Raw genomic sequence first — 27009 nt, 5'->3', positions numbered from 1 at the left:
TAAGTGCGGCTAATCAACTGCCAACACAACCAAAAAAAATAAACAAAAATAAAACAAAAAGAAAAGAAAAAGAAAAAGAAAAGATAGTACAAGTAGCAATGGTGGGGAATGCGGGATGGAGTGCAGGGCAGGGCAGGGCAGGAACTGTAGAAGGAGATTCAAATCTGAAACGGATGTCCCTGGCTTGCTCCGGCAAAAAGGACACGGCGCTGAAGGCGCTCTCCGAAAATTAATTATTAAGCCCGAAATATGTATTCGCCCAAATATGAAATAAACTGTCTCTGTCTCCGGGGCTCGCTCTCGTTGGATTTTCACGTGGATTCACGTTCATGTTTCGCTCCCTCCGCCAACGTCCTCGTCCACGTCCCTGGCCATCTGTCTGTCTCGCTGTCTGCCCCCCTTTGGCACCCACAGCCACACCCACAGCCACACCGACACCTGACCTCTGCTGGGCCACGTTTTGTGGGTGTCTTTGATTTAGCCTTTGTGCTGCGTTGTGGCTGTTAACCGTAGGGCTTGGGGCATGTTTTGGCCCTGGACGAGACGAGACGAAACGAAAGTACGGGCTGGAATCTTGATTTGGGCAGAATATCTACATATGAGAATAAATTTATGGCACTGCGCACAGCTACAGATGAATGTATCAATGTTTCTGCGTAAATTTTTGCAAATTTTATGAACTTTCAAATAAAATATGGCAGCAAAAAAGCTAAGCTGCAACGCAGTCGGTAGGATTCGAACCTACGCTCCCAGAGGGAATCTGATTTCTAGTCAGACGCCTTAACCGCTCGGCCACGACTGCCTGATGCGTTTGGGAGGCTTTCCAATATGAATGCAGATATATGCAGATATTTGTTGGATCTATTTATAGACTGGCAAGGATTCAAATACGTAATCCCTGTAAGTCCTGGTCTTAGGATTAATAAATATAAATACGCAAATGTGTGCTGGAATATGTGCATGTGTGTGTACATATGTAGGTGTGTTTTAGCTGATTACGTAATTAAATGATATCTACACAGCGCTCTCTCAAGCCTGCTCGCTCTTTTTCATGCATTGACAGCTGATGTCGGAAGATAAAGTGTGCATGTATGTATGCGTACATCATATGTATGTTTGTATGTATTATACTTGATATCATAAAATTGGATATCAGCTTTAAAGCCTGGCCTGAGCCTATGAATGTATTTAAGATACGAGTAATAAATACACACACATACAAGTACATACATATGTACGTATGTACATATTTAATACATATTTAATTTAATACAACTTCTGTAAATATTGACTATTTATTGGTAATCTGCCATTTGGGTTCCTCTTGCTCTCTCTCTCTCTCCCACTCTTTCTTTACTTACGTTCCACTCGCTGGCTTTATTTGCAACGCGATCCACACGTGATTAGTCTTTCGGCTTGTACTCCCAATAAGTCTGTTGTTTCCATCGTACATAGATCTCTGCATCTATACACATACATACATACGTATGTACGCAATGACACAAATAACTTTGGCGCCCTCCCCCTCTAATTCCCAATGATTACTATTCTCCTCTCGCTCTTTTTCGTGCAGCGACGCACTCGGTGCGAGTGGGACGCATTGCGTCATGTGTGTGCGTATGTTCATCATTCCAGAGCGAGGGCTTTTGCAGTTGAACCTTTTAGCCCCATCGAAGTTTGGGAAACCTTGAGGAACTTATTGGCAGGAAGAGCCTCTGGCCTGGGTTTTCCTGGAGCCTGGCTTTGTTCCTGGAAGGCGCTGATCCAGGCCCATCCCTTAAGTGACGGCCCAAGCCCGAGTAGCTCAACTGACCGTGTGGCCTAACGGATAAGGCGTCGGACTTCGGATCCGAAGATTGCAGGTTCGAATCCTGTCACGGTCGTCGATTCGTTTTTGCGAAAGGATAGGACGGAATTCGCATAATTACAGCTCGTTCTTTTTTTTTGTTTTGTTTACTTTTTATTTATGTTTATTCATGGCATGTGGCTGGCAATATTTTATAGCTAACGAAATCGGATAAGGGAACAGGATAAAGGATATGAATGTGATTCTCTCACGCTCCACCCTCCTCTTCCATAACACAAATGCGCACAAAACTGCATTGAATATATTTGTTATTGCCTTCATTTGTGCCACCATATGCCAGGTTGCCCCTTCTCTAGGGTTGAACTGATTTGTTTTCCGCCAAAGGAAGAAAGGCCACTTTAGTGCATATATTTTCTCCTTGCCGTAGCTTTTAATGTCTATCCCGAGACATCGAGATCTGTATGGCAGTCGTGGCCGAGTGGTTAAGGCGTCTGACTCGAAATCAGATTCCCTCTGGGAGCGTAGGTTCGAGTCCTACCGGCTGCGCATCAGTACGAAATAATTAGTTTTTTCCGTCACATATTTTTCCATTTTTATTAAAAGAAAATTATTAAGAAGAAGACTACAACATCTTTGTAATTTCATGCTATTTTTTTATGGATAAAATTCAATAAATAAGTGAAACATATAAAATACATTTCCTGCCCGTCGAAAGTGTTTTATCATGTATCAGATATGTCTGTATCACATAGCAGATATAAATTTTAGTACTTCCATCAAAGATGCATAGAAATAAAAGCTCCATACGTTCTCAATCTCATATCGCGAGATTATTGTGTCCTATGGAAGGTTTCTGCACGAAATGCTGCTGCTGCTGCTTGCTTTCAGGCGGATTTCCATTTCATTTACAATTTTGAAATGAGTTTTGCATTATTGTAATGAATGCTAAGAATGACAATAATATAAATTAAAGTTTAAAATACAGCAGGTGTATGCATGTCCTGCCATTATGTAAATTTGTAGCTATTTTTGGACATTTTGCATCCGTCCCATCCTTAATGGGGGTTTATCTTTTCTGATCCTTTAACCCCTGCCCATAGATTATGGTAGATTATTACTGCAGCTTACCATAAGCAGTCGTGGCCGAGTGGTTAAGGCGTCTGACTCGAAATCAGATTCCCTCTGGGAGCGTAGGTTCGAGTCCTACCGGCTGCGCTCGTGTTGGAGTCGGGTTTGGTTAGACAGAGACTCCCAACAATTACTTTTTGCCATTTTTTATTTCAAAGTTTATACAAGTTTTGACAATTTACGCAGAAAAATTCATACATTCATCTGTACCTGTGCGCAGTGCCATAAATTTTAATTTAAAACAAAAACTTGTGTGCACTTTTTGGAGTTTTCTTAATATTTATTGCTATTAATTTGTCTAAATAAAGGCGCGTGTTTCACACGGAGCTTAACACTTGTACTGAAATTAAAAATCTCAAAATATGCGAATGATTGCATAGAACTAATCCGCATACGTATAAATCAGCGTGGAAATAAAAAACAATTGGCAAAGATTGAATTATCCCTAAACATCCTGCGCAGGCATCAAACTCTGTGCTCTATGCCTAGTTTGCTCACCAAACTTGTAATTTGTTTTATTATTAATATTATATTATTAATTGTTATATTAATCGTCTATGGAATCAGTTTCTGTGGAAATGTCTGCGTCGTATACTTAATATTTGAAACGGCTAAGCAGATTTGGGAACTGAATTTGAAACAAGTAACTGTTGAGATATGGCAATGGAAACGAACCTAAAATTGCTACAAAAAGGTTAGCTTCCTTCCCTTGGCGGTGGGGTTTCCCTGCCCACCCGCATGGATTCTTGTGGGCCCTTTTTCTTGGGCATCTCTGGCGTGCTCAATTCTGCTTCAGCTGCCATATTTATCCAATTTAATTTGAAGTCAAATTTAAGTTCAGTTTTGCGAAAAAAGGACTGAGGCGGTGGGGGGGTGGGTGGTGTAATTCTTTGGCTTATGCATATGTTTCTTTTTTGTTTTTTTTTGCTCGTGCTTTTTCCCCAGCGGTTTCCCAATTAGGAGACAACAAGTTTATTCAGCCATCACATGGAGCTGTATATACACAACCGCACTCACACCCACACCCATTTACATACATATGTGTGTGTGTGCACTGTTCATATATAGATGGCTTGGCTTGGACCTTTACCAACATCATATCCTGTTTAATTACGATTTTCCTGTGGTCGCGTAGCGTTAAAACCAGCCACAGTACTAGGACCAGTACCAGCAGTCCCAGTCCCAGTCCCAGTCCGCGCCCCCGGTGCCTCCAGCCCCAACCCCCACGCTCTGCCATTTTCCAATTCAATTATTATGGATAGAAATGGTTGATGGTGGGATTGGCTGGGGTGGGAGGCGGCAGGGCTGGTCAGGAGGAGACTAAGTTCGTTTGATACGTAAAAATAAAAAAAAGAAATGAAAAAAGAAAATGGGAAGTACATAAATGCCCACGACATTGGGTGCATGTGAAGCATATTGGTTGGCTCTCCCTCTCACTACGCCAACCCAGTAACCACCCCGCCCACTAGTATAGCGCTTCCCCACGTTCTGCTCTGTGTAGTTTTTTTTGCTCAGGGAATATCGGGGCAAGCGGGGCATAAGCGGCAAAGTGAATGGGCTGGCACGGGGACAGCACATTTCACTGTCAGCTAGTCGATATTTGCACATGAATATATTATATTCAAATGGACACCACTGTCACTGTAGGTATGGCCCAGCTAAAAATATTATTTATTAGTATTTATTCCATTGGCATAGATTTATATGCCCTGCAACTGTGGGCAGTTTTATTTTGCAGCTGCTGAGATTCGCCTTAATTGATTTGTTCCCAAATAAATGTAGAATATTGCTCTGCTTTTGCCCAGGGTATTGCCCACATCGATCATTGTTGATTTTCGTTTTTAGCTGCTGCTTTGGGTGCTGCTGCTGCTGTTGCTGTTGCCGCTGATTGAGACTTCACTTTTTTGCAATCTATGGCAAATTGATGAACACAACACACACACACACACACACACACACACACACATGCAGATAGAGTGAGAAAGGTAGCGTGGAAGAGAGAGCGAGCGAGAACAGTGCGGAGTAATTAACGTGCACACGCGGCACATAAGCAACCCCCTGCCGTCGAACTGCCCCACCCCCTCCGCCGTTCCGTGCCATGCAGCAGCAGCAGCAGCCACCACCTCGCGGCTTGGGTGGGTGGCTGTGGCAGGATGCGGACGCATGCAAATCGCAGCGCAGGGCGCACATGGGCGTCACCGTTTGGTCAGCGTGTCCTGCTGCCACGGCTGCCCCAGCTGCTGTGGGCTGTGGCTGCTGTTGCTGCGTTTTTTTGCAGCACTGCATTCGCCCTGCGATTGGTTGCGGCTTTTGGCCATATCGATGAGGCCCACCCCCAAAACGGGTCAGGCGAACAGCACACCCATGCAAGCGACAGCGACAGGACGCGGCACAGCGACACAGGGGACACAGGGGACACAGGGGACACAGGGGACACAGGGACACAGGGACAGCGGCAGTGCCACAAAAACCGACATTCATCAAACGCTGAGGGAGCCGCCGCCCTTGTGCACAAACTGCAGTGCACACAAAATGGGGGCTGCACTTTACCCTTAGCGCGCCCAGAGTGTCGCAGCCACCCTGCCACCCTGCCACCCTGCCAGCTGCGAAGCCTCCGGATAGGCCCAACAAATGTGCAACCGAACAGCAGTCGAATCAGCGAGACGCTGACCATTTTTAGAGCATTTAATGAATCCATTTGGAAACACAATTAAAGGTACAAGCGAGGCACAGACGGGGCACAGGCCAGACATCAGACATGCAAAATTCAAATTCAAAATACAAAAACAAAAACAAACAAAAAAATCTCCCGCATAGGAATGCGGCATCCATCCATCCATCCATCCATCCACGTACACGTAGGCACACACACGTTCTTGGCCGGAATTTAATTTTGATAAAGGTACAAAATATTGACGATACATCAGAGACGGATCAAGAGCCGGAGATGGAGTTAGCAGCCGGCAGCCGGCAGCCCCGTCTGCTTGTCTGCGACAAAAAAAAAAAGGGGAATGAAAAGGAGTGGAAAAAAAAAACTGAAATGTGTGGAACTACTCAAGGGCCGCCAGAGCCAGCAGCAGCAGAGCCGGTGCTCACAACGAACTGCAAAATACTCTAATGGCGAATGAAAAAGCTCTATGAAGAGTCTGCCTCTGAGCTGCCTCCGCACATTTAGCCATTATTTATTTGGCACTGGTAGCCCCATCGAACCCCAGCACATAGTCGATCCACTCTGTCAGTCTCTGTCAGGCAGCTGAGGAGCAGGCAAAAGAGCAAGCACACGGCTAGCATATTTTTATGGAATATATGCCACCCAACCCACAGCCTACCCCCAGCCTATCCCCCCTGCAGCTTGTCGCGCAACAAAGAGACTTTTTTACGTTAACAAAATTTTTGCAAAGTTTTCAGTGTTTTTTTTTTGTTTTTTTGGTTTTGTTTTATTTTCTTCTCTATATTTTTGGTTGGGCGGCAGAGCCAAGGAGGAGCCGCATAGTCACAGCAAAAAAAAAAAGTGAAACGCAAATACGGGAATACATAAAACGAGAGCGCCGCAGAAAGGGCCGGGGACAGGGCCGGGGACAGGGGCCAAAAGCAAAGCAAATGTCCGCATTCGCGCCTCCTTCTGGCCTCCCACCCGCCCATGCTGCCCAGATCGGTGGATAGACGAACGGACGGAGGTCTCCCTATGTGAGTAATCGGGTGTCCATGTACATATACATATCCGTAAATGTCAGACGACATCACGCTTCAGTGGACACACTGACGACGACAACGACGATGGCGACGCCTGATGGAGGCGCCTCCTGACGTTTACCAGACCCAGGCCCAGGCCCAGACCGCACCATGCCACATGCCAAATGCCACCTGCCCGCAAAATATTGGCGCAAAACATTAAAGGGGGGGAGGGAGAGACAGGGGGACAGCCAGTCGAGTCCAGTCCGGACTACAGTTTGAATTATTTGAAACAATATCCTTTAAAAAAATGCGATACAATTTCAAACGATGATGACAAAAAATCAGAACAGAACAGGCTCAGACTCAGAGCCGGAGCCAGGCCAGGTAGCCGCAGGAGCCAAAGCCAGGAGCCAGCAAAAGAGCCAAGGGGCAGGAGTCAGAGCCAGAGCCAGCGCCAGCGCCAGACAGGTGTTTGTCAGCGTCTGTGGTGTGGGTTGCGGGGCTCGTCTGCTACTCTTATCACAACAACAACAACAACGACAACAAAATAAGACTGGGCAGAAGGAAAAGTGGCCCATGGCCCATGGTCTGTGGGCCGTGGCCCGTGGCCATATGAGGGCTCTGTAATAACAAAAGCAATAACCAAACAAAAGCTTTTGGCCAAGTCATTGACCGAAGTTTAGCCACTTGCTAAGGACATGAGGCTAGGCGCTGGAGCGGGGGGCATGGGGGTAGGGGAGGCGCTTAAAGAGTTAGCCATTGAATGGAATTTTATGATGCACAGGGACACGGATGTCCGGCCACACGGCTATTGGCTCTGCCCGATAAACAGGCCCCTAAAAATGTAATAAAAATATTAAATGGGAATGCGAATGGGAATGGGAATATGCAAGAGGCTGGGGCACAGGCTGAGCCTGGGCATGCCTATGGCTGTGCCCCTTTATGTGCCCCATTCTTTGACGTTGCATCGCAAACAGATAGATGCAATTGTTAATCGGTCCTTGGGGGCATTTGCTTCAAAGTTCAGCTACAACTCCCACTGGCAGCAGCTTGCCAAAGCCGCAAAACTTCTTGGAGCCACGACGAGCTGCGTGCTTAGCCATTTCTAATGGCAATTCATTTGTCTTGGCCAGCATCAGCAGCTGTTGCCAGGGAGCAGGGTGACAAACGAGAGACCTGAAAGAAACGCTGCAGACATGCAAAGTAGTTCCCTTTGGGGCTGCTGCTCGCCGTCGTTGAGTCTCTGTCTTGGAGTGCGGCTAACCCCGGCCAACAATGGAAATGGCTCAATCAATTAGGCTGCTGTCATAATGCAGTCTGCCAGCACCCACTCTCCCTCCCTCCCAGCACAATAAAAACAAAATAAAAGCCTCTGCTTAGCTCTGCACTGCACACTGCACACTGCATGTTGCTGCAACATCAATAAGAGGCAGCCACAGCAACAGCAACAGCAACAGTCGCAGCAGACAGAAGATGCGTGCCCCGTGCAGTTCAGCTCCATCTCGTATCTTATGTGATGAAATTTATGCTTAATTAAAAGCGACACAAGGCGACACAAGCAACGCACAACGCGTTCAGCCAGATAAAGCAGGCTGCAAGCAGGCTCCAGGCAGGCTGCAAGCAGGCTGCAAGCAGGCTACAAGCAGGCTGCAAGCAGGCTACAAGCAGGCTCTCCATAGAGCTCGCTCTCTCTCTGCCTCTCTCTCTCTCTTTCTGTGCTGCTGGGATCGCTGGCAGCAGCACTCCAGAGGCGAGACTTTGAGCATCGTCTTCGAGTGTTCGTTTGGGTTTCGGGGCTCGCGCACAATTAATGCGATTTTGAAACGCACAGATCGCACCGGGACTGAGCAGTCGCCGCAGCAGCACTGAGCGCAGGCACTGCACTGTGAGAAATGGGTGTGGGGAGGAGGAAGCAACGAAGGAGGCAGATGGGGAAACTATTAAAGTTGGCTAGGGGCACTGGTGACAGGCAGTTTTGTTCTGTTTTTATGCCTCTATGATTCGAGTATATGCTCTGAATTATTTGTGTATATTTGGGGAATTTCTTTATCAATTAGCTGCCTGCTGGTGGGCCTGTTGCCTCACTTACTCCTTTCACTTGCCTCACTTACTGTGTGGCCTTCCCATTGAACCTGCCCTAGTCCCAGTGATTCCCAGTGATTGCCTGCTGCTTATTTGCCAGCCTGACTTGCATAGATCTGCCTTTTGCTTCTTCCACATTTAAGATCTGCTCATCCAACTATATGGCTATCCTTCTGCCACTGCCATTTGGGCTGCGAAATGTTATTTTTTTCTTGATCAGATAATTCGCTCAGTGCACAAAGATTGAGGCTCCGTTTGGTGGCCTGTGACTGTGACTGTGGCCTGTGTGTCTGTGGCCTGTGCCTGAGCCTGGGTTGTTGGCTGACTGGTCCCACTAATTCAATTAAAGACGAGGCCAAGACAACGCACGCATGTTGAATGGCACGATGGATGAACGTCCGAAAAGCGCTGCCACAATGTGAGGCACAAGAAGGCAACCAAATGAGAGGCGTCTGTCCAAAGGGGGCTGGGCTGCTGGCTGTGGGGCTGCTGGCTGCGGGGACACTGGATGGTAACAGCGTTGAGAGAAAGGCCTCACGTTGCGATGCGAGGTTTCATTTTTGTTTTGGTTGGTTTTGGCTGCAGCCCAGGGTTTGGTTTGCACTCATTAGTCTCCCACAACGTGAATTAAGATAATCTGTAGTAGGAGCAGCACAACAACAACAACAACAGCAACAGCAACGGCTTCAACTTGCACTTGGACTTGGAGTTGGTTCTGGGTCTTGGTTCTGGGTCTGGGTCTTGGAATCGAAGCTGCACTTGGAGCTGGAGCTGAAGCTGAAGCTGGAGCTGGGGGTTGGGCGCTTGTTGTGCAAATGAATTGTTGCTGATTTCGTTTGAACGATTAGCGCCAAGTGGAGGCAGCTCCTCTCTGCTCTCAATGGCTGGCACTCTGTGGCACTCTGTGGCACTCTCTGTGGCACTCTCTGGCTCCCACTTCGATCTGGCTTGCCGGTAGATTCGGATTTGGGTGGACGGCAGCCAAATGCAAATGGAAATGGCCTCCAGCATGCTTAGCAATTAGACTAATTGCATGGCCCCAGCCCACAGTCCAGTCCCCAGTCTCCAACCCCTCCCTGCCCCCTCACCTACCCCTCCCCACTCTCCAACTCCTTTTTCAGCAGCTCCCACTTGTGCTCCAGTTTCATCCATTTGATATTTCCGTTGTTTTCCTGCTTGCTTTTGTGTGCGTGTGTGTGTGTAGTGTGAGTGGGGTGCGAGGGGGGGGGGGGGCTTCCACCTGAATTGCGGGCATTGCGCATACGCACTGTGCACCCGTGCACCCTGCAGCATGCGCCTATTGCAATATATGCCTGCAGATTGGTCAGTTCAAACTGACATCCGCTGTGCGAACCCAATTCCCATGCCACATGCCACATGCCACACTCGCTTGATGGCTCTGTGCATGCGTCGTCATCGTCGTTGTCGTTGTCGTCGTCGCAGTACTCCTCTGAGGCACGGGGGCAGCTTAGGCCAGGCCACCCAGTGGTGCAACACACCAGTAGCAGCAGCAGCAGCAGCAGCAATAGCAGCAATAACAGCAGTGGCAGTGGCAAGGGTAAGGGGCCAGCAGCGTCAGTAGCAACGCCTTCGCATCAACCCGGACACCCACACCCACACCCACAATGGGGCCCAAACACTCCTTTTCGGGCGTGAGAGCGTGTGGCAGTGTGGGAGTGTGAGAGCGGCAAAGGGTAACTACTCGCATGAAGCAGGGTTACGTGATTCCCACATGCAGCTTGTTGCTTGTGCTTTGCTTGATCTTTAGTTTCCATTTCATGGGGGAATTAGCAATGAAGTTGCTTGAAGATCTAACAGAACTGTGTGGGGATTGGTGCACATGGAAATACAATTTAAATCAGCACATGGAATTCAAGTTATTAAATAAATTCTTCTTAAATAATTATCCAATTTATTCATTCGTTTCTACATACTTACATATTTGCATATGTGTGTGTTCAGCGCCGTTAACACTCCAGATTCAAAGCATAGCCTGTTAGCGCTCTCCGTTCAAGCTCTGTTAATGCTCTCCATTAACAGCTGACTTTTAGCGGTTTCCACTAACAGAGCTCTGCTGCCGCTCTGCACTAACAGAGCTCTGCTACCGCTCTCCGTTGACAGCACAGCTCACTGTTAGCGCTCTCTGACAGCGCACTGACGATCCACACGGCTTGCGGACAGCCTTAGGCTTGTAGGAAAATCTAAATACCAACCAAAACGCCCCCCCAAAAAAAACGAGAAAATATACACTGAACTATAATGATCGCAGGCCGACTTTTAATGCTTCATCGACTCATCGTTGGCATCGAATCCTGTGTACATATGTACATCTGCAGTTCTATCCACCCGCCCACAAGCACTATGTACATACCATGTACATTTATGTGCATATTCCTACTAAGGAAATCTCCGCTGAAAGTGTATTCGCAGTTCTCAGTTGATATCCTCGATAAGCTGTTGCCCCTGCCTCCGCCTCCGCCTCCGCCCCTGCCCCATAGTTCATTTTTTTCTTTGTTTTTTTTTTGTGTGTGGGGCAGTCATCAACGTTGGCAACAACAGCAACAATCCTTCAGCTGCAGCATGCTGCATGCGTCCAAGTGTGTGTGTGTATGTTGTGTGTGTGTGTAATGGGTGCCGGGTCCTTTTCAGCGTAGTTTTCCTTTTGGTTTTGCGCCCTCTGTAGTAGCAATAGCTGCCGCTGCCGCTGCTGCTGCTGCTGCTGTTGTGCTGCCTGTCTGCCAGCCAGGATGCCCTTTTTCCCGGTGCCTGCCACTGCCACTGCCACTGCCACTTCCTCCTGCTACGGCTTCTGCCCCCCACTCTCCACAGCCCACTCCCCACCACCCCACTCCTGCCCTTTCTGCTGCTATTGCTACTGCCTTTTGGCCTGATGATTAATCGAATTAGTTTTTCTTTTTTGTGTGTGTTTCCCTTCTGCCAGTGCCAGTGCCAGTGCTTCTTTCTTGTTCTTGTTTTTGCGCTTTCACTGTGCAGCACACGCTCTTTTCATTTACATTTTCTTTTGCACTTTTCCGCATTCCTGTGCCCTGTTACTTTGCCCGAGCTCTTCCACTGCCGCCTGCCGCCTGCTGCCTGCTGCCCGGACCGTTGCATACATTTGTGCGCAGACTTCTGTCCGAAGCGTAGGTGAAGCCCTGGCTATGGCTATGACTATGGCTATGACTATGTGTGTGTGGCAGTGGCAGGGCCAACTGACCAACTGCGTCCGGTTGGAAATTTTTTGGCAATGCTGTAGATGCTTTTTGCCATCCCCCCCCCCCCCCCACACACACAACGCGGCAGGCAAAGAGCGCCCGGCAAAATGGGAAAACAAGCGAAACAAAAATGAAATTTTCATCCTGACGAAATGAAAGCCTCGGCCTGTTGCCAGCAGAACGGCAGGGACACACGGCTGTGTGGGGGGGGGGGGGGGCGGATTGCTGGGTGGGTGGTTGGCTAGTGTGGATGGGTGGATGGGTGGGTGGGTGGCGATGCCTGCCTGTATTGCGATGCCTTTTGGGGCAATAACTGCAAATTGCATGGGCGGCACTCAATTTCTTCCATCTCCTGCATGCCCTCTGCTCTGCTCTGCTCTGAATTTTTTTTTGGTGTTTCATTTGATTTGCGTTCTCCTTGTTGTCTCTCTCTCTCTGTGTCTCTCTGTATGTGTGTGTGTGGCAAACGCAATAAGAGCATCAAAGTGCAGCACACACACACACACACAGACACACACTCTGAGCCACTCAGCCAGTTGCAGCCTCCTGGTAGGTTTTCATTTTCATTCCATTTGCACATTTTCGTTTCGTTTCGTTTCTTTCTTTTTTGTGTATTTCCTTTGAGCATTTTTGTTGTTGTTGTCGCTTTCTCTCTGGACCCGCTATTGCCTGTCATTGCCAGCGAATGACTGTTGCATAAACGTAGTCTTTGTGTTGTCCTTGTTGCACGTGGAGCAGCGGAGCAGCCTCCGTGTGTGTGTGTGTGTGTGTGTGTTGTTGCCGCCCCCTTTGGTGGCGTGCCCCCTTTTGTGCAGCCTCCGCCATCGATTGGCATTGGCATCGGTCCATCAGTCCATCAGTCCATCAGCCTGCTGCTCCACGTCCATATGTGGGCATGGGGCAGCGCTGCTGCAAAGCAAATTATAATGCAACTAATTGCGTGCCCCTCCCCACCCACTGCCCCATTAAGGGGCAGGATGTGCCACTGAAATCTGAAAGGGCATCCGCTGCAAGAATTTTAAAGTGCAGAAACTTCCAAGGCTCTTTGCACACAAAAAACAAAAAAAAAAAAAAAAGAAAGAAAGGAGAGAGAGATAAGACAGGGGCAGGAAAATTCCTGTGCAGCTGCTAAGATGCTTCAGAGGGCTGGGCTGTGGGTGGGGGGGGGGCTGGGGCTGGTGTCTGGGGGCAGGGGTGGGGATGTGGTTGGGCGGGTGGAAAGTGTGGAAACGTGCTAAGCACATTTCATGCAGCTAAGTAAGGATATTAATATGCGTCCTTGCTTGCCACACGCACCAAAGGACACAGGGGTGCAACTAGGGGCAGCGCGGGGCGAGTGGGGCGGGTGGTGCGGCAGGAACAGGGAAAAGAGGGATTTGGGGCATAACTGCAAAGGGTCCTGGCCACTTTTGCGTTTCGTTTCGTTTCGTCGTGTGGCAAGCAAATGAAATTGCAATGAAAATGAAAATCTAACGACGACGAGGGGGAGACGACGACGACGCACCACAAACAAAAAATACAAAAAAAAAAAGTGGGGTAAAAAATGAGACGATATCCTTGAAACATAAAACCAAGGCAGGCTCCAGGATGCCAGCAGGGGTGAGTGGGTGGGTAGGGGTGGGTGCAAACTCAAGGAATGCAGGCCGCTGACACCAGCAACAACAACAACAACACGAACCAGAACAAGAACTAAAGCCCCGCAAAAGGACTTGGGGTAAGCAGGAGCCTTGCAGCTGCCTTGCCGCATCCTGCGTCTCCCTCCATAGAACATCATTCATTTCGCCCCTCGTGCCGGGGGATTAAGGTTATTTCAAGGATGCCGCTGCTGTTGCCACAAATTTCCCTCCTCCCAACCCACACACACACACACACACACACACACACACACACCGTAAAGGGAGCGCGTAACAGAGGGAGAGGGAGCGCGTAACGAGGGGTGGCGGTGCGGGGGCAGGCAAAGACCTACAAATGCAGCTGAAGAAAAATTCTCCTTTTGCGCGTAAACATCATCAAAATTCATCAATCTCTGCCAAAAACTTGTGAAAAACTTCCTCCTCCCCCCTCACACTAGCCAACCAACAAAAGGCATAACAAAAAAGCATGGCAGGAAAGTGCAACGCAAAGGAAGCGTAAAAAAGGGATGCTCGCAACTAGCTGCTGCCCCATAAATATGCAGATTTAATACGGGCAGCATCAGTTGAAATTAATTATTAATTGCTTTTAAAATTACTTGAGAAAAATAGTTAAAAGATTTCGCGATTTTTGCGATTTGTAAAGTTGGGTTGTATTGGCTGTCCGCGTCCCTGTTCCGTTTACTTGTGCAAATTATAAAGTAAAAAAATTAAAAAAAATAAACTAAAAAAATTCATTAAATACGTAATATTATAGAGACTACAGCTTTTATGGCAGCATAGGAAGCAAGGACACTTCCTTGTTATTTTACACGTGACTGCAAATGGAGTAAAAATGTATCCCTCTTTCCTGAATCCCTCTTTAACTATGGCCCCCAAAGGAATGGCTTTTATATGGCTTTTATGCATATTCATACATATTATTTTATACATTTATACATATATATTTTCAGTATTTTAGGCTGCTTTGTGGGTACCCCACATCCCACATCCCACATCCCATTATCCCATAGGTATATAGTTGTGTTCGCTGTCGATCGTTCTCATGGTTTATCAACCGAAAATTACATTCCATTTCATTTTGGAAATGTAGCAAGCATCGATATGAAGAACTTGCGACGTTCTTTTGGCTCCACAAGGCAATGAGTTCTCTTTACTACGAGACATAGTGAGTGAGATAAGTACGCGTATGAAGGCAGGGATCAGGGGATCAGGGAAAGCCCTTTGCTCAATGGAATGTCTGAGCAAAACAAGTGAAAAGACATCCCACGCTCAGCACATATAGCCATAGTCTTAGAGGATCTACTCCATTAATAAAAAAAAAAAAAAAAAAAAAAAAAAAAAATACTCTCCATCGAAGGGAGCATAAACAGCATATGCTCTGGTCGTACCCTCTCGTAATGTCATTCGGAATGGTTATAAGATGTGTGCCTGGTCGAGGGGGTGGCTGGTGGGGCGGGGGAGGGCAACCCAAGGAGTGGGGTGTAGTGGGGGAAAAACGGCAATCAGGGGGCAAGGTGGCGGAGAGCAGGGCTAACGGCAGGGGGGGGAGAGAGAGAAATACATTTTGGCATTTAAGCGCAACGACGCGTGCAGCACGCAGGACTACGACGAGGACGACGTAGACGAAGACGAAGACTACAACGAAGACGATGAAGACGACGACAAGAATCCTGCTGCAGCTGCAGCTGCCTCCGCCTTCGTCCGTTCTGTCCGCTCTGTCCGTGCTGATGAGCCTGATGAAGGACATGCCGACCCACGCGCCTTGGCATTTTTCGTCCTGTATGCCACTGCTCCTCCACCAGCCACCAGCTCTCCCTCGGCCGCCAGCCCCCATCGTTGCCGTTGCTCAGCGATAACCTCAATTTTTGGCACCCTGGCCAACAAACATCCTGCCACCCCTCCCCCGCTCTGCCACACACCAGTCGATCCTACTACACAGATTTTATGCCCAGCTCCTTGCAGTTTTCTTTTCTTTTCCTTTGCTTTAGTTTTTCTGCTCTCTTTTTTTTTTTTTGTGCTTATTTTGCTCTTTGGGTTTTTTTTCTTTACTTTTCTGTTCTTTTTTCGTTCTTTATTTTCTCGGGCTGATAAAACTCTTTTCATTTTGTTGTTTGTTGGTTCGTCCGCTTCGTCCCGTTTTCCCTTAACGCTTTTAACAGTAATGACGAAAAAGTGTCAGCGTCCTCGACTCGAAGGATAATAACAAGTATGGACAAGGCATAGTCAGAGCGGAGCGGAGAGGAGCGGAGCGGAGCAGTCGACGCCATTTGCCACCCACCCCAGACCACCCCTAGCCCACCCCAGCCCACTCGTTCCCTGAGCCTTTTCTTGGTGGGTTTTTTTTTTGTGCTCCTTCTGCTTCTGCATCGTCTTTGTTCTTGTGCTGGGCCTGCTGCCCCCTTGCCCGGTCTGCTGCAACGACAACGAGTTGATGTTCTTAATTGATGAAGAAATTTGGGTTGGTATAAAAAATGGCAGACGAGCAAGGCAGCAACGATGGAAGGTTTGCCACCTTACGACTATGGCCATACCCCTGCGCCGATACTACCCGTTAAATAATGGTTGAGTTATTGGCAGTGGATCAACAATTAAAATAGTTTTTGGCAGGTAGAGTAAATAGAGAGGCTTTGGCTGTGCGAGTATTCACTCGATTTCTGTGAATTATTTCAAAGACTTAACCACAAAAAATGTGCGCCTGGATTCCTCAAAGTATATAGTATATATAATATATAGTAGAGCCAATCAATTATAATTATAATTCATATATTTAATGGCATTGAAAAGGCTTCTCTCTGCAGCAGCATACCCTGCGGCATGCGGCAGGTACCTGGTACCATAAACAGAAATAAAAGAATGCCAGAACGAAATGAACAAGAAAGTGAGCATCGAGAAAATATGCACTAAAGATTGGCTGAGACAGTGACTGGGTTGGGGCTGGGTGTGAGGTGTGGGGTGTGTGCTGTGGGCGTGGGGTGAGTGAGGCGCCTCAATAGTGGACTGAGGCAGCCAAATGGCTTCTGATACTCGTAGAGCTTCAGTAGTTAGACAAACGAAAAGTGGCACAACATTTTATATGTACCAACTATATGTAAGTAAGTGCATGTGTCTGTATGTCTGGGATATGATTGGAAAGACTTGGGCTGGGGGCAGTGCAGGGGACATGCCCGTTGCCAAGCAAGCAAAAAAAAGTGGACAAACTTTAGCTGCTAATTCTGGCTGAAATTAAGCAAAAACAAATGCATGTTCAATGCTCTTCATTCAGCTCTTGTGCACACGAATCGCAGTCGGTAGGATTCGAACCTACGCTCCCAGAGGGAATCTGATTTCTAGTCAGACGCCTTAACCGCTCGGCCACGACTGCTTGATGGTATGTCAGTCAGTCTAGCTTCAATCATAGCGTTGCCATAAAATCAATCACAGCACAAACTACTTATAGATTAATGGGGCTTGAGATATGACATATGAAAGTGGTTCCGGCAGAGCTCAAAGTGAACTTCGATTATCGAATTGGCTGATTAATTTATTTCAAATTAAACCCATCAATATACCTTAATCAGAAGAGATATGACAGGGCAGAACTTGCAGTTAGATAAGATTATTATTCAGACTATTTTGTTATGATTCAAGGCAAGAGATGTTCAGTTCTCGATGGCATGGAACACCTTTGAGTGGTTGACTTTCGCGTAGATCCGCTGTCACCTGCCATGGCAACTGTCCTGCCACTTAACTGAGTTTTTTGTTTGTCTCCTGAAACGGGAGACAGGGTCAAGATGCCCCAAGATTTATCGGAGCCCGTTCCACCTTTTGGCTTTGTTGTTAGCATACAGCTAATATTTTTAATGTATTTTTTCAGCATAATTAATGCGCTCTTTATTATGTGATTTTTTAAGCAGAGTTTCCTGATCATCAGCTCGTGGAGCAACGCCTCGAGCAGCCCATCCTCGCCGGAGGCCAACTGTTCCTGCTGCTGCTTTGTGGTCAGGGCCATGCTCCATATTTTCCAGCACACGCTTACTGAAAATGCGCCAGTTATTGGCTGTCAAAGTCACACTGCTGCGGCATGTATAGCCCGCTCTGGTTCACTCGTCCTGGTTGCATCTTGTTAAAGAGTTTCCCCCACTGGCAAATCGTTACTGAATTCGTGGCACCGTAGGTCTCCAGCCACAGGTCCAATGTCAGATGCTGCGAATAATTCAATGGCCGAAAAGCACACATCACGGAAACTAATCAAATTTTGAGCGAACTTCAGAGAATTTAATTTATAATTAATTTTAATTGTTGCCATAAGTAATCACCTATCAATCTATGCAGCACATAAATCCTCCACATCTATCAGAAATACCTACGAGGTTTATCCTCGATGCTGCATCCATTTGCCAGGGTATGCGAAATTCGTCTTGCGTTGGCTTTCGCCTCTCTCTCTCCTTGTTGTTGATTTTCTCAGTTGTTTTTTGTTGCTCTCAGTTTCAATTTCACACAAATTCTGCCTAATCTATGTAAATGCGATTAAACGCTTTCCGAAATCAGCCTGGCCCAAAGGATGGCTGCAGCAGACAGCAGAAAGGAGACAGCAGACAGGAGACAGAAGTCAGGGCAGAGGCTACACCCGGGAACCAGTCCTCATTTTCAGGTTTAATGGGCAAAGCGTTAATGAACACGAAGTGGAACGACGATGACGATGACGACGGCTCAGTGAGCAGCAGCCCAGGCCAGGCCGGGCCAGGCCTTGCCAGCAAGGTGGCCCCCAAAAGCTGGTGGATGACTCTCTGGCTGTGTCTGACTGTCTGACTGTCTTGCTGTCTTGCTGTCTGTCTTCTGTTGCAGTCGAAGGAAGGACTCTTGCGTGGCAATGGTCAGATGGAGCGGACAATGCGCATGCGCAACGCATGTGTCTTGTTTGATTTGAAGATTTCATGGAAATTTCTGGCAGCACCCAAACTCCAGCGCAGACTGTTGCGGACATGCAGTGGAGCGGCGGAGGTGGCGGCACTGAAGTGGTAGCCGTTGCTGTTGCTGTTGCTGCAGCTGAAAGTTGGAGGAGCTGCATTCAATTTATGAACTGGCACACAACTTAATTACACATTCGTCCAATTAAAGTGTGCAAAATGCAATTCATCATCATCGCTGACCAGAGCAGAGCAGAACTGAGTAGAGCTGAGAGCTGAATGCTGAGAGCTGCTGCTGCTGCTGCTGCTGCTGTGGCGGCTAAGATATGCCCCGTTATGGCTGTGGCTTTAAGCCAAGTTCTAACTGCAATTAAATGCATTGCAGGTGCTGCAGCTGTAGCTGTAGCTGTGGCTGTGTAGCTGTGTAGCCTCCTGTAGGTCCGGTCTCCCCGTCCCACTGCAGCAACTTGTTCGTTTCACATGCAAGCGGCGCGTTAAATGCCCCTCTCTACAAAACACTTCGTACGAGCGTATGCAAAAATGTACCACATACAAACGTACATATGTACATACATAAATATGTAGCATTTCTTTGTGCAGTGCAGCAGGCTGGCATTTAAATATACCGATATAATTTGAGGCGACTCTGCGCGCGACTCTCTTGGCGACTCAATCAATCGACTCGACTCGACTCGACTCGGCTGCACCGATTGCATGCTGACAGCAGCTGCTGCCTGAAATAGAGTGGATCATCGCTCTACTTGGCTCTCCTGCTGCCTGCTGCCTTCTCCCTCTGCCCCCCCTGCCCACGCCTGCCTACTGCCCAGCGGAGAATGCGTGAAAGTGAAATTTGCGATGTGAATTGCTGCCCTGCTGGCGGCGCTTACTTACTTCCATTTCCAATTCGATCTGCAGCAAACGATTAAAAACCGATCAGAAATTGAATAAATAATTTCGTTGCATTTCCTTGCATTCATTTGGATGCAAACCCTCGGCCAGAGCACTTTGTGATGCAATCGCTTGGGGAGAAATCCATTATAAAACCATTCGTTCGCCGTTTATCAAGATCAGCCCCCGCCAAATAGAACCACTTAATGGAGAGAGCAACCCCCCACCCCAACGCCCTGCCCCTTCTAAATGGAGCGCGTAGAATGCTGCTAACTAATTGCGAAAGCAAACAGCGCGGACTCCAAGCCACTCCAAGCCACTCCAAGCCACTCCAAGCCACTCCAAGCCATGCCACTCCATTCCACGTAGCACTGTCATTAGTCCTGCCGTTTATGATTGAACAATCAAACACACCTCCCCAATACGCCCACGGCCTGTGGGCCATCCGCTCGCTTCAGCCCCACACCCCACTAGGAGGTCGGACAATGCATAATACGAGTATCTGCTCAGTATCCACAGTGCCAGTGCGAGGCCGTTAGACGCACTCTGCTGCTAATTACAGAGCAGCGACGCTCGGCACATGGAGTGCGGCACACGTAGGTGCGTCTGGCAGTCCATTCATTAACTTAATCGCCGGTTGCAGCAAGCAGCAGTGCGTCGTCAGAAGTGGAGACGCTTCCGCCTTGCCATTGCGCATGCGCGGCCGCAGCCGCAACCGCAGCCGCAGCCGCAGCTTTAATTGCCGCCTGGGCTGCGTGGGCACAAATGGAAAGCAGCAAATAAATATACGCAGCTATAAATGCACTTGGCAACATAAATAGCTCTATGGATGATCCGTACTGCTGGCTCAACACTCGCAGAGAAATCAATGCACGAAAGGCAGGGAAAATGGCAACACGCTGCCACACCTATCCGGATATGTAGTCAATCGTTTCACGCACTTCATCATCATCATCAGCAGTCATCATCATCATCATCATCAGCAGAGTGCAAACAATCGCTGCGTATTTGCGAATTGTCTTAACAAATGGCAGAACACCCCAACAAACCAAATCCCAACTCCCCACACCCAACTGCAACTGCAATACTCCTCTCCTCGCCACTCCTCGCCACTCCTCGCCTCTCCTCGCCTCTCCACTCCTCGCCACTCCACTCAAGTCAAGACAAACTCCAGTGAACTGAACTGAACTGAGCTGAATGCCTGTCTTAAGGTTTCCGCTTGGATTGAGTTATTAATTATGTTCCGTACTCTGCCACATTTTGCCTGCTGGAATCCTCAACCTCCCCTTTGCGTGGCACAGCTACAAACAGCAATAGGTAGGTCCCCACTCCCCACTCCCCATTCCCCACTCCCCGCTCTGTGTTCGGTGTTCTGTGCTCTGTGCTCTGTGTGTTCTCTATTCATTTCTGTTTTCATTTCGTTTCTCCTTTCTTCTGCAGCCCATGTCCATGTCCGTGTCCGTGTCCGTGTCCGTGTCGGTGTCCGTGTCCAAAGTTCGGTGCGAGCTCAAATGAATGTGGTAAGCAAAACATTAACTTGGCCGTCATTATTGTTGGCTCGAAGCGAATTACGTTCTTTAAGTGAGAAAAATTGCAATTTAATCGCGATTATGATGCGGCTGATGGTGGGATGGTATGGCGAGGGTATGGCGAGGGCTGGCACTCTGCTGTTCTGGCATGGGGTTGGGCATGGTGCATGGCCATGGCTGGAGATTGAATGGAGCCGACAATGAGGCGATGAAAGCTACGCAAGAATCAACGGACAAGATCATCTAACCAATCAGCTAACAAATGGCTTGCCAAAACTGAGACAGAGCACACGCTAAAAGTGTCACAGAAAACTGCGCAGAAGTTATGGAGAGAACTCCGAGGCAGTGGAAGGTGCAGCAAGGATTGCAGCATATCGTAGGACCTGGTGGGAGATGGAACATCGAGGACTAAGCTAACCATAAGCAATACTTAAGATAAACCTGCTCTGTTTATTCTCCATTACGATATATCGCAAGTGGTGCGCTTATTCACGGTCAATTTATATGCGTTTAATAAGCTATTTTTGCACCCCAGCCTTGGCTGCAGCACTCGCCCCCAATGCCCCAGTCCGCAGTCCCCAATGCTAGCCCCCTGCCTGGCCTGGCCTGGCCTGGCCAACGAAAAACCCATGTCAGTGCGTTTAATTTAACTTTTTCTATTAAATTGCACCCTGGACCCCAATGCATTTGTCACGGCAGCAAAGTCAGAGTATCCTTGAAGGACACTGACATTCTTGCAGCTTCCTCTTTGCACCCCCTCTCTCTCTCTCTCTCTCTCGCTCTCTCGCTCAGTTAGCTCCCCTTTTTGTATTTCCAGCTAACGCCATTTAAGCGCTGCGTCATTGTGTGACATTTCGCGCGGTGGCCACATGGGGTGGGGGGTAGCGGATAGGAGCCTGCAGAGATGCAAGAGGAGTCGTGTGGCTGTTTAAGTTTGCCTTACTTAACTTAACCTCCAGCCAGCCAGCCAGTCAGCCAGTCAGCCAGCCAACCCCCCAACACACACACACACACACACACACATATATAGAAAACTTTTAACCCATTTTGCACAAACAAACAGACAAGCAAACGCCAAACGACAGTGGGGCTAACAAATTGGGTCAACATGGCTGCATGCTGGCCAAAATGGAGATGTTGATGGCCAAGTGCGGGTGTCAACCAGGGGGGCAGGGTGGTAAGGGGGAATGGGTAAGGGTAAAGGGAGTGTGGTGCATGGGGTCTATGTCTTGAACTTTTATTTATTCTATTTTATTCCATTTCAACTGCTTGACCTTTGGAGTGAAGTTCCCACAATGTTGCCCTGCAGTGGTGTGTGGTGTGTTGTGTGTTGTGTGTGCAGTGCAGTCAAGCAGGGGGCAATGGCAATCCTATGCAAGCAGTGGAGCAGTCGCTGTAAAGCTGTATCGGCAAGCAGTGATCTACATATGTCCGCTACTTGCAAGCTGCTCATTAGAATTCAGGCAGCAAGCATTCGCCACGTGGGTCGCCACTCGCACGTGGCAATGCGTAATATTCATTACTAAAACTAATCGAAAACCAGATATTGCGCCACAGTTACGTTGCCCTGAAGTTATTGATCTCAACAGCTGCTTTGTGACAGCAGCAAAGAGTCCATCAAGCAGTGGAAAGATCTTAAATTAAATGCCATTAAAAACAAAGCTAAATAAAATAGAAAAAAAAAACAGGGAAAATAAGCGACCACATAAGGATATTCTTTAGATTATTGCACAATAAAATTCGCAACTGAACTGTATACCAAACACCGCTCACCGCTCACCCCTCACCGCTGCCCCACACCTGTCTCTTTTTGCACACTTTGCAACCACCACTCAAAGCCAAACACGAAGATGTTGGGCCAAAACGGCGGCCAGCTAGCTGAAAATTGCTTTGCCCAAGGGCGTTAACTTGGTAGCTTCCTTCCCATGTCATTTGCACACTGACAAGTTATTAATTAAAGTAAGTTGGCCATAAGTCCCGCCCCCAAACCCCCTTCCCCACCCCATGACTTTTTATCGGCACAAAATCAATCTATTTCGGTGTTCGGTGTTCGGCGTTCCCATTCTGGCTGGCAAGGCCCGCAGGGGGCTTCCACAATGCGGCCAGGCAATGCGGATCGCATGGAAGATGATCCAGAAAGCTTCGTAATATATTTTATTCTCGTGCCAGACCAGGCACAATGAACCGGAACAGCCCAGCCAAAGGGGCGAGCACAGAGCTGAACTGATTTGAACCGAACCGAACCGAACTGTGTGGAGTGACCGCCCGCATGTCTCATGTCGCTTGTCGCATGTCGCATTGAAAATAAAATAAAATAAAATCTCATTCACCTGTCGTCCCATGTATCCGTCCCCTGGCTGGCTCTCAGCCTCTCAGCCACTACCAGCGTGGAGCTTGGAGCGTGGAGCTTGGAGCGTGGAGCTTGTGAGGGTGGCTGGCTTGTGGTGGGTGGCTGGCTGGCTGGCTGGCTGGCTCAGGCATGTCCTGGCCAGAGTTCAAATACGACAACGATGCGGTCTGAGGGGCGCTCGCAAAACAAACGAAACTTAATTAACAAAAGGAAAAAACGTATAGGGAATGGTCAGAGGGAGCACCCGGGGACCAGTACAAGGACCAGTGCCCGGGTACCCCCGGTACACCGTTACACAAGGTACACCGTTACCGGTTCGGTTCGGTTCAGTTACGGATTCGGTTTTTTTCCGTTTGTTTCTCCTGTGTGTGTTTGTGTGTGTGTGTGTGTGTGTGTGTGTGTGATTTTTCGTTTGCCGGTTCGTTTATGTCTATGACTGGCTGGCACTGTCCTTTCTCTCCCTCTCTTGCTCTCTCTCTCTCTCTCTGTCTGGTTATCCGGTTATCCTCTTCCGAGGAGAACTATATCAATGCGTATCTATTGGTTATGTACTTTGTGGTGTGGTGTGGGGGGAGTGGGCTGGAGGTGGGGTTGCTGCTACACATGCAAAGCGTTCTGCTTTTTTGGGTCCTTTTGTCCCTCGTCGCACAGTCGACTGTCGACTGTCGTCTATGGCTATGGCTATGGCTATGGCTATGTGTTTTTTTGGGCCCATAATCGATGGCCCGTTCCCGTTCCCGTTCCCAAGCCCTCCCAACACTCGATTCGATTTTTGCGGGTTCAGGTTTCGGGGGTCTGCTGAATTTATTGCATTTTGTGTTTGTTTAGAGCGATTGCCATGTCGCGATGTATTTGCAAATGAATTCGATTCGAGACAACACACACACACACACACACACACACACCGCAAAGGTACAGTTGTGCCCGTTCAGGTTAGTTTTGGCAATCGGCTGGCTAGCACTGGACGTTGTACCTACCTACGTACCACATCCTGTGACTCGTTCGCGTGGCTTGCCTGGATGTGTACCTATGTATGTACATATTTGTATATTGATTCATATTCTCAATAGTTGCGTGAAAGGGAAATGGAAGTGGCCTCTGTGTGGGCTTTCTTTTTTGGATAGAAGATTCCCTAATGCGGAAAACATCACGAAATGAAAAATGCAAAATGCAAAATGCAAAATTTATTGCTTGAAATTACTGCTAAAATGTTTCCAGTTTCCTTCCAGAATTATCATCGTAATTCCTAATTTTAGATTTAATTCCAAGAAAGTTCTGGCATCAGAAGTTTGTGTAGAACTTAAAGCATATTTTGGTGTATCATTTAAAGCTGTTTCATATATTCCTAGGAAATGCCCCACCAGTCTCTCTCTCTCTCTATATGATCCCATCTGCCATTTTTATACTCGTGCAAATAGATCAAAGTTGAATGTCGTAAGTATCCAGCCAATGCCCCCCTCTAAACCTCTTTCTAGTGTCTCCTTTCACATCCTGTATTTTTCTGTACATTTCCATTCCGCTCTGCAGTTTGCATTCTTCCCTGATCTCTACACAGATCTACACTTCCATTACCCCTTACTGGCTATGTCTGCTATTTGAATTACTTCCTTGGCTTTTGGTACCAAATCTTTATACATATATTCTACATACGAGTATAGAATATAGCCCTCCTGTGGTAATCCCCATTTATCTATAATGCCGCTAACATTTATGCACAAAATTCTGCGTAATTAACCCGAAAAATATGGACAGAGAGGCGACTGCGGTGGCCGTGTGTCCACCACACAAAAAGTACGTGAAACATATTAACCAGGATCCCCCCCCCCCCCATTCTCCTTACCGCTCTAGGCCCCAAACACACACACACACACACACGCACACACACGATAAGTTTGCCGCCAGCCTCTCATCGCAGCTCTAATACCAAAAAAAAAACAAGGAAAAAAAAACAAGGAAAAACATTTTACCAAACGAAGCGCCGGACAGTGCTCTCTGGCAGCGACGTCGCGTCTATGTTCGCGTTGACGTCGACGTCGATGCTGCGTCAGTTGGCTGTTAACAAGCTTAAAGCCTCATTTATGCAGTTATGTTCCACCCCCTCCGCGCCAGCCCATCCAACACACACACACACACACACATACGTAATCCCTTACGCACACACACTCTCTATTGCTTTCTCTCCTTCACTCTCTCTTGCACTCTATCTCTCTCTCGCTCTGTTTCTCTCTTACAAATGTGCTTCATCAATATCCTTTGCTTTTTGCACACAAAAACGCAACAACAACAACAACAACAACAAAAAAGAAAGGAAAGCAAAAACAAAAACTTTAGAGGGGATGACGACGTGCAGTAGGTGCACTAACACACACACAGTCCCACCCCCTACGGCCCCAACACTCCACAATGCCGCCCATCAATAATCCCCAAAAATTTTTACAGGAAAGGTCGACGCTGGCGTCGGCAGCAGCAGCAGCAGCAGCAGCAGCGGCTTTTTACGCGGCATGTCCGAAGCAGAGACGAGAAGCAGTCCAAAGAAGCAGCAGCAGCAGGAGCAGCAGCAGCAGCAGAAAAACAGCAACAGAGCAACACAGAGAGGAAGAGCAACGAGTGAGGGGGTGGGACGGGTGCCGGTGTCGGTGTCGTGTCGTGTCCCTAGCCCTGGCTTCATGCATGTCGTGTCCAGCCGTTTGAACCAATCCTAACTAGCGCCTCTTTTGCGTGGGTGTGTTGCAGGCGTAGGCGTGGCCAGTCGGCCCAACTGCGGCTGCGGCTATCATACAACGCCAGCGACGGTGCGTGCAGAGGCGCAGGCCGAAGGTCTGTGGCGGCGGCACTCTGGAATGAAGGTGTAAGGGCAAGGGAATGGACACACACACACACACCACACACACACACACACACATGGTGAAAGACAGTCAGACAGAGTGCAGGGCATGCAGAGGCAAGGGCGCCCCAAAAGCAGTGCAGTCAAACGTTGTCGAATCCTCCCCTCCCCTCCCCTCCCCACCTGCCCACTTACTGTCGTCGTCGTACTGTCGCTCTCTCTCTCTCGCATTCGGTCTGGCTCTCTTACGCCTAACAGCTGGTCAGCATTGCAAAAAGTTTTTGCGCTCGAGCAACGGCACTTGACTCGACTCGACTCGACTCGAACTGCACGCGCTCACGTCACGTCACGTTCGGTGCGACTAACTCTCTCTCTCTCTCTCTCTCTCTCTCGCCCTCTACTGCTTGCTTGGGTGATACTCTCTTTGGGCTTGATTGCTGTTGTGCTCCTTTTCGTGACTCTCTTTGGGCGCCTTCCTGTGCATTTGAATGCTGCTTGAGGGCTCTCTTTGGGCTTTGCATTGTGCTGCCACTGCCGCTGCTGCCGCTTGCGCTGACGCTGACTGCGCGGCTAGGCTTGAGTGAAACTTCAGTTGCAGCAGTTGCGCTCTCTCTCTCTCTCTCTATCTCTCCTTCTCTTTGGCAGTGCGCGCTCTCTTGAGCTTTTGCTGCAGTTTGCTGCTCTTTGCTGCTGCTGCTGCTGCTACTGCTGCAACACGAAATGTTGCAAGTGTTGCCATGTGCCCACATTCGTCCTCTCTCTATCTCGCTTGCTGTCTCATTCTCCTTTGTTGTGTTTATGCGTTTTTTTTCAAGTTGCTAGAAACAACTTCTCACCCCCTAACCCTACCCCCACCCCCACCCCTGCCACTACCCTACTCCCATTAGTGCCACCTCTGGAGGCAACCCTTGTGGCAGTCAAATTACATGCACGTAACGGCACTTGGAATCAATTTGGCGCCTCATCGATAATGCAGGAGTCCTCATACAAC

The 27009-nt window shown here is 48.3% G+C and overlaps 5 non-coding genes across 5 annotated transcripts; 3 read left to right on the top strand and 2 right to left on the bottom strand.

Moving 5' to 3' along the window:
* Nucleotides 1-720: 720 nt before the first annotated feature.
* On the bottom strand, nucleotides 721-802 carry Trnas-aga. The gene has a single exon. It is a non-coding gene; the product is annotated as a tRNA-Ser (tRNA).
* A 1008-nt stretch (nucleotides 803-1810) lies between these two features.
* Trnar-ucg lies at nucleotides 1811-1883 on the top strand. Its single transcript has one exon. It is a non-coding gene; the product is annotated as a tRNA-Arg (tRNA).
* Nucleotides 1884-2271: 388 nt separating this feature from the next.
* Trnas-cga lies at nucleotides 2272-2353 on the top strand. Its single transcript has one exon. It is a non-coding gene; the product is annotated as a tRNA-Ser (tRNA).
* A 587-nt stretch (nucleotides 2354-2940) lies between these two features.
* Trnas-cga lies at nucleotides 2941-3022 on the top strand. The gene has a single exon. It is a non-coding gene; the product is annotated as a tRNA-Ser (tRNA).
* Nucleotides 3023-16820: 13798 nt separating this feature from the next.
* On the bottom strand, nucleotides 16821-16902 carry Trnas-aga. The gene has a single exon. It is a non-coding gene; the product is annotated as a tRNA-Ser (tRNA).
* Nucleotides 16903-27009: the final 10107 nt, after the last annotated feature.

Source organism: Drosophila obscura, unplaced genomic scaffold, assembly GCF_018151105.1.
Source record: "Drosophila obscura isolate BZ-5 IFL unplaced genomic scaffold, ASM1815110v1 contig_73, whole genome shotgun sequence".
Classification (NCBI taxonomy): Eukaryota; Metazoa; Arthropoda; class Insecta; order Diptera; family Drosophilidae; genus Drosophila; species Drosophila obscura.
The sequence above is the reverse complement of the archived record's forward strand: the minus strand, read 5'-3'. Positions and strand labels throughout refer to the sequence as shown.